General features: G+C 48.2%; 1 non-coding gene across 1 annotated transcript; it reads right to left on the bottom strand.

Moving 5' to 3' along the window:
- Positions 1 to 5,686: 5,686 nt before the first annotated feature.
- trnac-gca lies at positions 5,687 to 5,760 on the bottom strand. The gene has a single exon. It is a non-coding gene; the product is annotated as a tRNA-Cys (tRNA).
- Between the last annotated feature and the right edge of the window lie 6,722 nt (positions 5,761 to 12,482).

Here is a 12,482-nt window from a genome sequence, read left to right as displayed (position 1 = left end):
GTGTGTGTGTGCGTAGTGTGTGTGTGTGTTAGTGTGTGTGTATGTGTGTGTGTGTCTATGTAGTGTGTGTGTGTGTAGTGTGGTGTAGTGTAGTGTGTGTAGTGTGTGTGTGTGTGTAGTGTGTAGTGTGTGTGTGTGTATGTAGTGTGTGTGTGTGTGTAGTGTGTGTAGTGTGTGTAGTGTGTGTGTGTGTGTGTAGTGTGTGTGTGTGTGTAGTGGTGTGTGTGTGTGTGTGTGTGTGTGTGTGTGTAGTGTGTGTGTGTGTGTGTAGTGTGTGTGTGTGTGTGTGTGTGTTAGTGTGTGTGTGTGTGTGTGTGTGTGTGTGTGTGTAGTGTGTGTGTTTGTGGGTGTGTGTGTGTGTGTGTGTGTGTGTGTGTGTGTGTGTGTGTGTGTGTAGTGTGTGTGTGTAGTGTGTGTGTGTGTGTGTAGTGTAGTGTTGCATTTCTCCTCACATATATCTATTTCCATCCAGTGGGGTGTAGGTGCTGTGATTTCCAATATGATTTAATCATTGACCTGATCTTCCACACAATATTAATAATTGCTTTTATATATGTCACGGAGCCTGCCGAGACTGCTCCTCCTCCTGGTTCGGCAGGCTTCGCGCCCGCCGTCCTCGGAGTACTCAGCTGCCACCGTTGAATGTTTCGGTGGTGTGATTGCTTTGTCTGTCTTGCACACCTGTACCTGTTTGTGTTCTGATTACGTGTCCTATAAGTTCCCTGTTTTGTATTGGTTAGATTGTGTGCTGTTTTTCGCCTGTCCGTTGTGCTGCGTGTTTTTTCTCTGTTTGTTGTTTTGACGCATAGTTGCGTATTGCTCGCTCTGTTGGTTTTTGAGGCCGTTTATTTTGTATCTGTGCCTTTTGATACATTAGTAAACCTTTTGTTGACTAGCCGTGTCCTGCGCCTGACTTCCACACCACATACACCTCAGCCTTGACAGAACAACACACCACCATGGAGTCAGCAGGAGCATTGGCGGCACTCCAAGTCGCTGGAGGATCGGATCAGCGACCAAGACACTCATGATCCGCAACTTGGGGCCACTATGAACGCAGGGGTGTCCAACACGCTGCGCCGGTTGGCTACTGGAGAGGTGCCCACCGCCGCACACCAATTCCATCACCAACGGCCAAACCTCTTCTCCCAGCACCGAACCCAGTGGCATTCGGCTCGCCTCCCGAGGGCATATGACGGTTCTGCAGCCGGGTGTCAGGGGTTCCTCCTGCAGGTGGAACTTCACCTGGCTACCATACACCCAGCGCGGATACGAGCGTCACCGCCCCTCATCTCCTGCTCCATCCGGCAAGGCGTTGAGTGGGCTAACGCCGAATGGAGGGAATAGACGCCGCTTACCATCACGCACGCGGAGTTCCCGCCGCCAGGGTTGTTTCGATCACCCACCTGAAGAAGGCGGTGGGGAGCGTCTGTTCCACCCCGACAGGGGGAAGAGGGAGCACAGGAGTTCAAGCTGGAGTTTCGGACGTTAGCGGCGGATGCGGTGGAATGAGAGAGGCCCTCATCGACCATTACCGGTGTAGCCTACGAGAGGACGTTCCGTCGTGAGCTGGCCTGCAGGGACACCAACCTATCCTTCGACCAGTTGGTGGACATCTCCATCCGTCTCGACACCCTCGCTGCCCCGCGGACGTCCCGAGGGGGGGTCGTCCATTCCACCCTCCAGCACCTCCGAGCCGATTCCCATGGAGTTTCGGGGTTGCCTGGCGCTAGAGAGAGGAGGAGAGAGAACCCGAGGGAGGCCACCCCTGCACCAACTGTGGCCGTGGAGGACACACCGCGGCCAGGTGCTGGGAGGGTCTCCTGGGGAGAGGAGACAACAGGTCACGCACTGGGGAGTCATTTCAGGTGAGTTGGCGCCCCACTTACCCAGAGCTCTCTGTTGGTCACATGAGTAATTCCTCTTGAGATTTCCACAGGTGGCAGAATTCCTCATTTCCAGCATAAGGCGCTAGTAGATTCAGGCGCAGCTGGGAATTTTATTGATCGGGCATTTTGTTATAGGTTAGGAATTCCCCTTCGGCCGGTAGAAAACCCCTTTCCTGTCCACGTTTAGACAGCCGCCGTTGGGGTCGGGGCTGATCAGAGAAGTCACAGCACCACTTAAGGATGACAACGCAGGGGGGTCATGAGGAGATCATCTCAGTTTTATCTGATTGACTCTCCTCGTACTACTGAGTGTTGGAGGCTTCCCTGATTAGCGCCCAGATCCTACCAATGCGTGGCAACAGAGGGCTCTCATGGAGTGGTCTGCCCAGTGTGTAGGGAAATGTCTAGGTGTTTCTTAGGGGCGACCTCGGTAGAGAGTCCGAACCAAAGTGCCCGCACGCGCATTCCCGAAAGTGAGGACTTAGCACTTGTGTTCAGCAAAACGAGGGCAGCACGGCTACCACCTCATAGACAGGGGGACCATGCGATAAATCTCTCAAACAGGAGCGGCTTTCCAGAGCCGTAGTGTATCCCTTGTCTCAAGAGAGGAGACAGCGGCTATGGAGACTTACATAGCCAGTCCTTGGCACTGGGATACATACGGTCCTCCACTTCCCAGTTTCCTCAAGTTTCTTCTTTGTGAAGAAGAAGGACGGGGTTTTGCGCCCGTGTATTGATTACCGTAGTCTCAATCAGATCACGGTTAAGTACAGTTACCTCTTCCACTGATTGCGACTATGCGACGGAGTCATTACGCGGAGCGCGGTTCTTCACAAAGTTGGATCTCAGGAGCGCTGTACAATCTGGTGCGCATTAGGGAGGGGGATGAATGGAAAACAGCATTTAGCACCACCTCGGTCATTACGAAGATATCTCGCCATGCCATACGGGCTAATGAATGCTCCCTTTAGTCTTCCAATCCTTTGTTGGTCTAGATTTTCCGGGACATGCATGGGCAGGGTGTGGTAGTGTACATCGACGACATCCTAGTGTACTCTTCTACACGTGCCGAGCATGTAGCCCTGGTGCACCAGTTGTTCAGAGAAGACTGTTGGAGCATGACTTGTATGTCAAGGCAGAGAAATGCCTGTTCTTCCAGGAGTCCGTCTCCTTTTTGGGTTATCGGTTGTCCGCGTCTGGTGTGGAGATAGAGGTAGACCGTGTATGGCCGTGGCGTAATTGGCAAACTCCAACCACTGTAAAAGAGGTGCAGCAGTTCTTGGGTTTTGCTAATTACTACCGGAGGTTTATCCAGGGTTTTGGACAGGTTGCAGCTCCCATTACGTCCCTGGTAAAGGGGGGTCCGGTTCGTTTTGCAGAACCTGTTCACTCGGCCCCGGTGCTGGTGCATCGGATCCCTCTTTACCATTCCAAGTAGAGGTAGACGCGTCGTCGAGTCCGGCATTGGGGCAGTCCTGTCGCAACGGTCCGGCACGCCACCTAAAGCTCCGCCCCTGTGCTTCTACTCTAAGAAGCTCAGCTCGGCGGAGCGTAATTATGACGTTGGGGACAGGGAGCTGTTAGCTGTAGTCCAGGCCCCTAAAAGGTGTGGAGGCATTGGCTTGAGGGGCTCAACACCCCTTATTCTGACTGGGATCCCGTAACCTGGAGTACATCCGGGCAGCTAAGAGATTGAATCCTCGTGAGGCTAGGGGTGGAACATGTTCCAACTCCGGTTTGTTTTTAAGATCACATACATCCCAGGGTCCCAGAACGGTAAGGAGACGCCTGTCCCGCGGTATGACACAGAGGAGAGGATCCATTGACCTACTTCCATACTGCCGGAGTCTTGTCTGGTGGCTCCGGGTGGTGTGGGAGGTCGATGCGGAAATCGAGCGGGCACTGCGTACCGACCCTACTCCCCCAGAGTGTCCTGTGGGGCATACGTCTGCGTTCCGCGCTCGAGGTTCGTGATGGTCTGATTTATTGGGCTCATACATCACCCTCCTCTGGACATCCAGGTATTGGCCGGAGAGTGCACTGCCTTAGCGTGAAATACTGGTGGCCAACGTTAGCTAGGGATGTGAGGTTTATGTCTCCTCCTGCTCGGTGTGCGCCCCAGTGTAAGGCGCCTAGACATTTGCCCAGGGTAGATTACATCCCCTGCCCGTTCCACAACGACCATGGTCCCACCTCTCTGTGGATTTTGTGACCGACCTACCCCCTTCCCAGGGGAATACCACCATTTTGGTCGTTATGGATCGGTTTTCCGCGGCCTGGTCGTCTGCCTCCCAATGCCGGGTCTCCTACTGCCCCCCACAGACCGCCGAGGCCCTATTTACCCACGTGTTCCGGGTACCATGGGGTCCCGAGGATATTGTGTCTGACCGAGGTCCCCAGTTCACCTCCAGAGTCTGGGGCGTTCATGGAACGCTGGGGGTCTCGGTGAGCCTTACCTCGGGGTCACCACCCAGAGAGCAATGGGCAGGTGGAACGAGTCAACCAGGATGTGGGTAGGTTTCTAAGGTCCTATTGCCGGACCGGCCGGAGGAGTGGTCTAGGTATATCCCTGGGCAGAGATGGCCCAGAACTCTCTCCGCCACTCCTCCACCAATTTAACACCTTTCCAGTGTATTTTAGGATATCAGCCGTCCTGGCACCGTGGGCACGAGCCAGATCGAGGCCCCTGCGGTGGACGAGTGGATCGGGCGCTCGGAGGAGACGTGATTCTGCCCATGACCATCTGCAGCAGGCCATCCGTCAACAAAGCAGCGCCGATGGCCACCGCAGGTGAGGGACCGGTGTACGCACCGGAGATCGAGTCTGGCTCGACTCGAAGTCCTCCACCCCGCCTGCAGCCCTGCCGGAAGCTGGGTCGGGCGGTTTGTGGGGCCCTTCAAAGTCCTGAGAAGATTGAACGAGGTGTGTTGGCAGGTTACAACTGCCTATAGAGTACAAAAATATTAACCCCTGGTTCCATGTGGCTCTTCTCAGGCCCGGTGGTAGCTGGCCCACTCCAAGAAGATGAGATAGAGAGACCCCTCTTGCTTTGGACATCGAGGGGGCCCCGGCGTACAGGGTCCGGACCATCTTGGACTCGAGGCGCCGATGAGTGGTCTCCAGTATCTCGTGGAGTGGGAGGGGTACGGTCCGGAGGAACGGTGCTGGGTGCCTAGGAGGGACATCCTCGATCCATCCCCTCCTGACGGAGTTCCACCGTGCATCCCACGCGCGCCCGGGTCCGCGTCCTCCTGGCCGCCCCCCGAGGCCGGGTCGGCGCCACGGCCTGGAGCCGCCACAAGGGGGTACGGTCACGTTTCCGGCCGAGACTGCTCCTCCTCCTGGTTCGGCAGGCCTGCGTTCGCCGTCCCCCGGAGTACTAGCTGCCACCGTTGAATGTTTCGTGGTGTGATTGCTTTGGTCTGTCTTGCACACCTGTGTCTGTTTGTGTTCTGATTACGTGTCCTATAAGTTCCCTGTTTTGTATTGGTTAGATTGTGTGTTGTTTTCGCCTGTCCGTTGTGCTGCGTGTTTTTCTCTGTTTGTTGTTTTTTACGCGAAGTTGCGTATTGCTCGCCTCTGTTGTTTTTGAGGCCGTTTATTTTGTATCTGTGCCTTTTGATACATTAGTAAACTTTTGTTGGACTAGCTTCGTGTCCTGCGCCCTGACTTCCACACCACATACACCTCAGCCTTGACAATATATGTTACTCTCTATTTTGTATTTCTTTTTGTCATTTAGCAGACGCTTCTTATCCAGAGCACTTACAAGTTAGTGAGTGCATACATTTTCATACTGCTCCCCGTGGGAATCGAACCCACAACCCTGGCCGTTGCAAAACCATGCTCTACCAACTGAGCTACAGGGGACTCTATAAAATACTAATTATATTCCTGTCTTGATACACTGGATCTGCTGGCTACTGTTGCTATAGATGAATATTAGACTAATCAAACACAGTAAAGTGTAACACCACAACAAACATGAGATAACCACCTACAGTCTAAACACTACCACGTTCACCTGTTACAACAAGAACAGAACACACACACACGTCACGACACTACCACACACACACTACACACACACACACACACACAGAGAGAGAGAATCACATCGGTTTATCCCATTCTTAAAATCTATTTTACACAGGTATACTGCCAGAAGGTGTCACACACGTCAACGTGATGTAATAACAAAAAGGTGTTTAAAAAGTGACATGATGTGTTAGTATTGTAGTGGTTAGCTTGAAATAAACACGGATCATTATCAGTATTGACAGGTTAAATATTGATTTTCACTTTACGAAGGCATTGCTAAAAATGGATATACAAAGTAACGTGTAGTTTCCTTATTTGGTAGTAAAACAACCAACAATAAATAGTAGAGCTATACAGTTTATATATACCTATAGCTCCGCATGTATGTTCAATACACATTTCCTCCCGAGTGGCGCAGTGGTCTAAGGCACTGCATCGCAGTGCTAGCTGTGCCACTAGAGATCCTGGTTCAATCCAGGCTCTGTCGGGAGACCCATGGGGCGGAATCCAGGCCGCGACCGGGAGACCCATGAGCGACATGCCTAGCGTCGTCCAGGGTAGGGGAGGGAATGGCCGGCAGGGGGATGTAGCTCAGTTGGTAGAGCATGGCGTTTGCAACGCCAGGGTTGTGGGTTCGATTCCCACGGGTATGAAAATATCAAATCAATGTATGCACTTAACTGTAGGTGGCTCTGGATAAGAGCGTCTGCTAAATCGACTCAAATGTAAAATGTAAATGTAAATGATTTCAACTGAGAGGGCTTGAAGCTAAAATTGTATATAATGCACGTGTATTAGCTATATATTTATCTAATCATTTGAATTCAGTACTCATCAAGTAACATTTGCTTTAAAGCAGTATCCAAATCCATCGGACGCAGTGATCACAATATAGTAGCCATATCTAGGGAAAACCAAAGTTCCAAAGGCTGGGCTAATATAGTATATAGAGAGGTCATACAATAAGTTTTGTAGTGATTCCTATGTTGTTGATGTAAATCATTTTTTTGTTGGTCTGTGGTGTGTAATGAGGAGCAAACAGCTGATTTGTACACATTTGTGAAATTGCTTATCCCAGTTACTAATAAGCATGCATCCATTAAGAAAATCACTGTAAAAGCTATTAAATCCCCGTGGATCTGATAGGGAGAGGAATTGAAAAATTGCATGGTTGAGAGGGGATGAGGCAAAGGAATGGCAAATAAGTCTGAATTGAGAAATCATGTGACTAAACTGAATAGAAAAAAGAAGAAACTACACTATGAAACAAAGATAAATTACAAAGAATGATAGTAAAAACCTTTGGAGCACCTTAAATGAAATTTTGGGCAAAAAGGCAAACTCAGCTCCATCACTCATTGAATCAGATGGCTCATTAATCACAAAACCCACTGATACTGCCAACTACTTCGGCAAGATTAGCAAACTTAGGCATGACATGCCAGCAACAAACGCTGACACTACACATCCAAGTATATCTGACCAAATTATGAAAGACAAGCGTTGTAATTTGAATTCCGTAAAGTGAGGGTGGAAGAGGTGAAAAAGTGTCTATCAAACAACTTGACAACTTGGATGGAAGATTAGCTAGCTTGTTTCTGTAGCTTGTTTAAGGTCACAGGTCCAGGAATGGTAAAAAAAATAATCACAATATTCCCTTAAAATTAACCTTACAAATAGCAGTGATGGGCGATTTGGAAAGCCATAGTCAGTCAATAAATAATATAATAATACACGTAGGAAAGGTTTTCATCTTTAGCTCACTATCTGTATGGATACTATCGATTAGAAAGGTTCAAAATGTATGTAAAACATCACAGCACAATTGAAAAATACATGGCACATGGAAACCAAAACGAGGGTGGTCTATGGTGATAGGTGGTGGTTTGGAATGTATTATTGTTATGTGACTGCTTTATATAAAAGTACCATGTATGTAAAATGTGTATGCAAAATGTGTATGTAAAATGTTATGTACGCTACCACTCAAAAGTTTGGACACACCTACTCATTCAAGGGTTTTTCTTTATTTTTACATTGAAGAATAATAGTGAAGACATCAAAACTATGAAATAACACATAGGGAAGAGTGTGCAATGCTGTCATCAAGGCAAAGGGTGGCCATTTGAAGAATCTCAAATATAAAATATATTTTGATTTGTTTAACACTTTTTTGGTTACTACATGATTCCATATGTGTTATTTCATAGTTTTGATGTGTCTTCACTATTATTCTACAATGTACTGAAAATTGTACAAATAAAGAAAAACACTTGAATGAGCAGGTGTGTCCAAACTTTTGACTGGTATAGCAGCAGAAAAGCTGTAAAAAAATATATATATATATTTGTCTTCCAAAGAGGTGGATTTATGGGTTAATAATCAAACAAATAAATAATAATAAAATAAAATAAACAATGACTAGAACGTGTGTGTGTCCAAACTTTTGTCTTGTACAGTATATAGATCTGACTCCACCCATCCAAGTATATCTGACTAAATTATGAAAGACAAGCATTGTAATTTTGAATTCCGTAAAGTGAGTGTGGAGGAGGTGAAAAAAAGTATTGTTGTCTATCAACAATGACAAGCCACCGGGGTCTGACAACTTGGATGGAAAATTACTGAGAATAATAGCAGACGATATTGCCACTCCTATTTGCCATATTTTCAATTTAAGCCTACTAGAAAGTGTGTGCCCTCAGACCTGGAGGGAAGCAAAAGTCATTCCGCTACCTAAGAATAGTAAAGCCCACTTTCACTGGCTCAAATAGCCGACCAATCAGCCTGTTTACCAACCCACTTAGTAAACTTCAGGAAGAAATAGTGTTTGACCAGATACAATGCTATTTTACAGTAAACAAATTGACAACAGACTTTCAAGCACGCTTTATAGGAAGGACATTCAACAAGCACAGCACTTACACAAACTGACTGATGATTGGCAGAGAAAAATTGATGATAAAATGATTGTGGGGGCTGTTTTGTTTGACATTATCGATCACAGTCTGCTGCTGGAAAAACTTGTTTATGGCTTTACAACCCCTGATATATTGTGGATAAAGAGTTACCAGTCTAACAGAACCCAGAGGGTGTTCTTTAATGGAAGCCTCTCCCAACATAATCCAGGTAGAATAAGAATTCCCCAGGGCAGCTGTCTAGGCCCCTTACTTTTCTCAATCTTTACTAACACACATACCACTGACTTTGAGTAAAGCCAGCGTGTCTATGTATGCGAAGACTCAACTACTATACATGTCAGACTACAGCACTGAAACGACTGCAACACTTAAAGAGCTGCAGTTAGTTTCAGAGTGGGTGGCAAGGAATAAGTTAGTCCTAAATATTTCAAAAACTAAAAGCATTGTATTTGGGACAAATCATTAACTAAACCCCTAAACCCCAACTAAATCTTGTAATGAATAATGTGGTAATTGAGCAAGTTGAGGGAGACTAAATAGCTTGGAGTAACCCTGGATTGTAAACTGTCATGGTCAAAACATATTGATACAACAGTAGCTATGATGGGGAGAAGTCTGTCCATAATAAAGCGCTGCTCTACCTTCTTAACAGCACTATCAACAAGGCAGGTCCTACAGGTTCTAGTTGTTGTCGCACCTGGACTACTGTTCAGTCGCGGTGGTCAGTGCCACAAAAAGAGGACTTAGGAAAATTTGGAAATCGCTCAGAACAGGGCAGCACGGCTGGCCCTTGGATGTACACAGAGAGCAACATTAATAATATGGTCAATCTCTTCTGGCTCAAAGTGGAGGAGAGATTGACTTCATCACTACTTTGTGAGAGGTATTGACATGTTGAATGCACCGAGCTGTCTGTTTGAACTACGCACCCATGCATACCCCACAAGACATGCCACCAGAGGTCTCTTCACAGTCCCCAAGTCCATAACAGACTATGGAGGTGCACGGTACATACAACAAGAGCCTATGACTACATGGAACTCTATTCAACGTCAGGTAACTGATGCAAGCAGTAGAATCAGATTTTAAAAACTGTTAAAAATACACCTTATGGAACAGCGGGGACTGTAGAAGCAACACAAACATAGGCACAGACACATGCATACACACACACGTAAACATGGATTTTGTGTAGATTTTTGTAGATACGTGGTAGTAGAGTAGAGCCTGAGGGGCACACAATGTGTTGTGAAATCTGTTGTGAATGTATTGTAATGTTTTTAAAATGGTATAACTGCCTTAATTGTTCTGGACCCCCAGAAAGATAGCTGAATGGGGGATCCATAATAAATACAAATACAAGTCCCTGCTGTTAAGTTAATATGAGCAGATTGTAAATATTTTATTACTGAACACAAATATCATTGATTTAAACTATTTTTTAAAAAAGTATTCAGAGGACACTAAAGATATCCAATGATGTGATAATGTAGCTACGAGAGAGAGAAAAAATCTGTAACATGGACATACTAGGTGAAAAAATCTGTCGATGTGCCCTTGAGCAAGGCACTTAACCCTAATTGCTCATGTAAGTCGCTCTGGATAAGAGCGTCTACAAATGACGTAAATGTAAATGTGCACCATAAGGAATCTAGTAAAAAGCGGTTGCATTTCTCCCCGTCACACATGGTGTGTGTGGTGTTGCATTTCTATTGACATATTGTGTGTGTGTCATTTATGTCAAGTGGGGTGTAGGCCCTGTGATTTCCAATGGGATTTAATGTAATTATTATTTAATAATATAATGAATCTATAAAGCTTTTAGCTTCTGGATTTAAACATTTTGAGTAAAATCCTGGGGTGTGACTGTGTGCATCAGCGGTAGCATGCGCTAGACTGTTAGCCTGTGTAGCAGTGGTAGCATGCGCTAGACTGTTAGCCTGTGTAGCAGCGTAGCATGCGTTAGACTGTTAGCCGTTAGCTGTGGTAGCATGCGCTAGACTGTTAGCCTGTAGCAGCGGTAGCATGCGTTAGACTGTTAGCCTGTGTAGCAGTGCGTGTCAGCATGGGCAACTGTTAGCCTGTGTAGCATGGTAGTGCATGCGCTAGACTGTTAAGCCTGTGTAGCAGCGGTAGCATGCGTTAGACTGTTAGCCTGTGGTAGCAGTGGTAGCATGCGCTACAGGGACTGTTAGCCTGTGTAGCAGCGGTAGCATGCGTTAGACTGTTAGCCTGTGTAGCAGTGGTAGCATGCGCTAGACCGTTAGCCTGTGTAGCAGTGGTAGCATGCGTTAGACTGTTAGCCTGTGTAGCAGTGGTAGCATGCGCTAGACTGTTAGCCTGCTGTAGCAGTGGGTAGCATGCGCTAGACTGTTAGCCTGTAGTAGCGGTAGCATGCGTTAGACTGTTAGCCTGTGTAGCAGCGGTAGCATGCGCTAGACTGTTAGCCTGTGTATGAGCGGTAGTATGCGCTAGACTGTTAGCCTGTGCTTGAGCGGTAGCATGCGTAGACTGTTAGCCTGTGTAGAGTGGTAGCATGTCGCTAGACTGTTAGCCTGTGTAGCAGCGGTAGCATGCGATTAGACTGTGTAGCCTGTAGCAGCAGTAGCATCGCTAGACTGTTAGCCTGTGCAACAGTGGTAGCAGGCGTTAGACTGTGACAGAGCGCCTCACCCAAACCTCATCTCTCACACACACCATTGTTCTAGCCAACAGCTAGTGTTTCAGCTCAACATCATGGTCCAATGATTAAAGCATGCATGGCTGGGGGAGGAAAAGGAGATCGAAAGAGCGAGACAGAGAGAGAGAGAGATAGAGAGTGTGTGAGAGAGAGAGAGAGAGGTAGAGAGGACAGAAAAGAGAGAGTGAGAGAGAGAGAGAGACAGAGAGAGGTGTTCAGACCATAGGATTAGCCACAGTGCCACCTATACTTGTGTTTTAGAATAGGACATTAATGCTTGCAAAAGCCCTGACATACCCTACCCTACCCCTGCCCTGACAAGCCCTGCCCTGACCAGCCCTGCCCACCCAGCCCAGACCAGATCAGCCCTGCCCTGACAAGCCCTGCAGCCCTGCCCTACCCAGCCCTGACACAGATTAGCCCTGCCCTGACAAGCCCTGCCCTGACCAGCCCTGCCCTACCCAGCCCTGACCAGATCAGCCTGCCCTACATGGCCCTGACCAGATCAGCCCTGCCCTGACAAGCCCTGCCCCTGACCAGCCCCTGTCCTACCCAGCCCCTGACCAGATCAGCCCTGCCAAGCCCTGCCCTAACCAGCCCTGCACTACCCGGCCCCTGACCAGATCCAGCCCTGCCCTGACAAGCCCTGCCCTGACCAGCCCTGACCAGATCAGCCCTGCCAAGCCCTGCCCTGACCAGCCCAGCCCCTGCCTACCCAGCCACCTGCCCTGACAAGCCCTGCCCTAACCTGCCCAGCCCAGCAGCCCAGCCCTGACCAGATCAGCCCTGCCCAGCCCAGCCCAGCCCAGCCCAGCCCAGTCCTGACTGATGGGTGAGGATGTGCCCCAAACCAGATAATTAGACTAGAGAGGTAGCGGAGACAGCAGGACAAAGCATCATAGAGGCTGGCTTCATGACCACAGGAAAATAACATACAATACACACACTGTA

The sequence above is a fragment of the Coregonus clupeaformis genome, unplaced genomic scaffold (assembly GCF_020615455.1).
Source record: "Coregonus clupeaformis isolate EN_2021a unplaced genomic scaffold, ASM2061545v1 scaf5188, whole genome shotgun sequence".
NCBI classification, from domain to species: Eukaryota; Metazoa; Chordata; class Actinopteri; order Salmoniformes; family Salmonidae; genus Coregonus; species Coregonus clupeaformis.
This window is presented reverse-complemented; position numbering and strand designations above follow the sequence as displayed.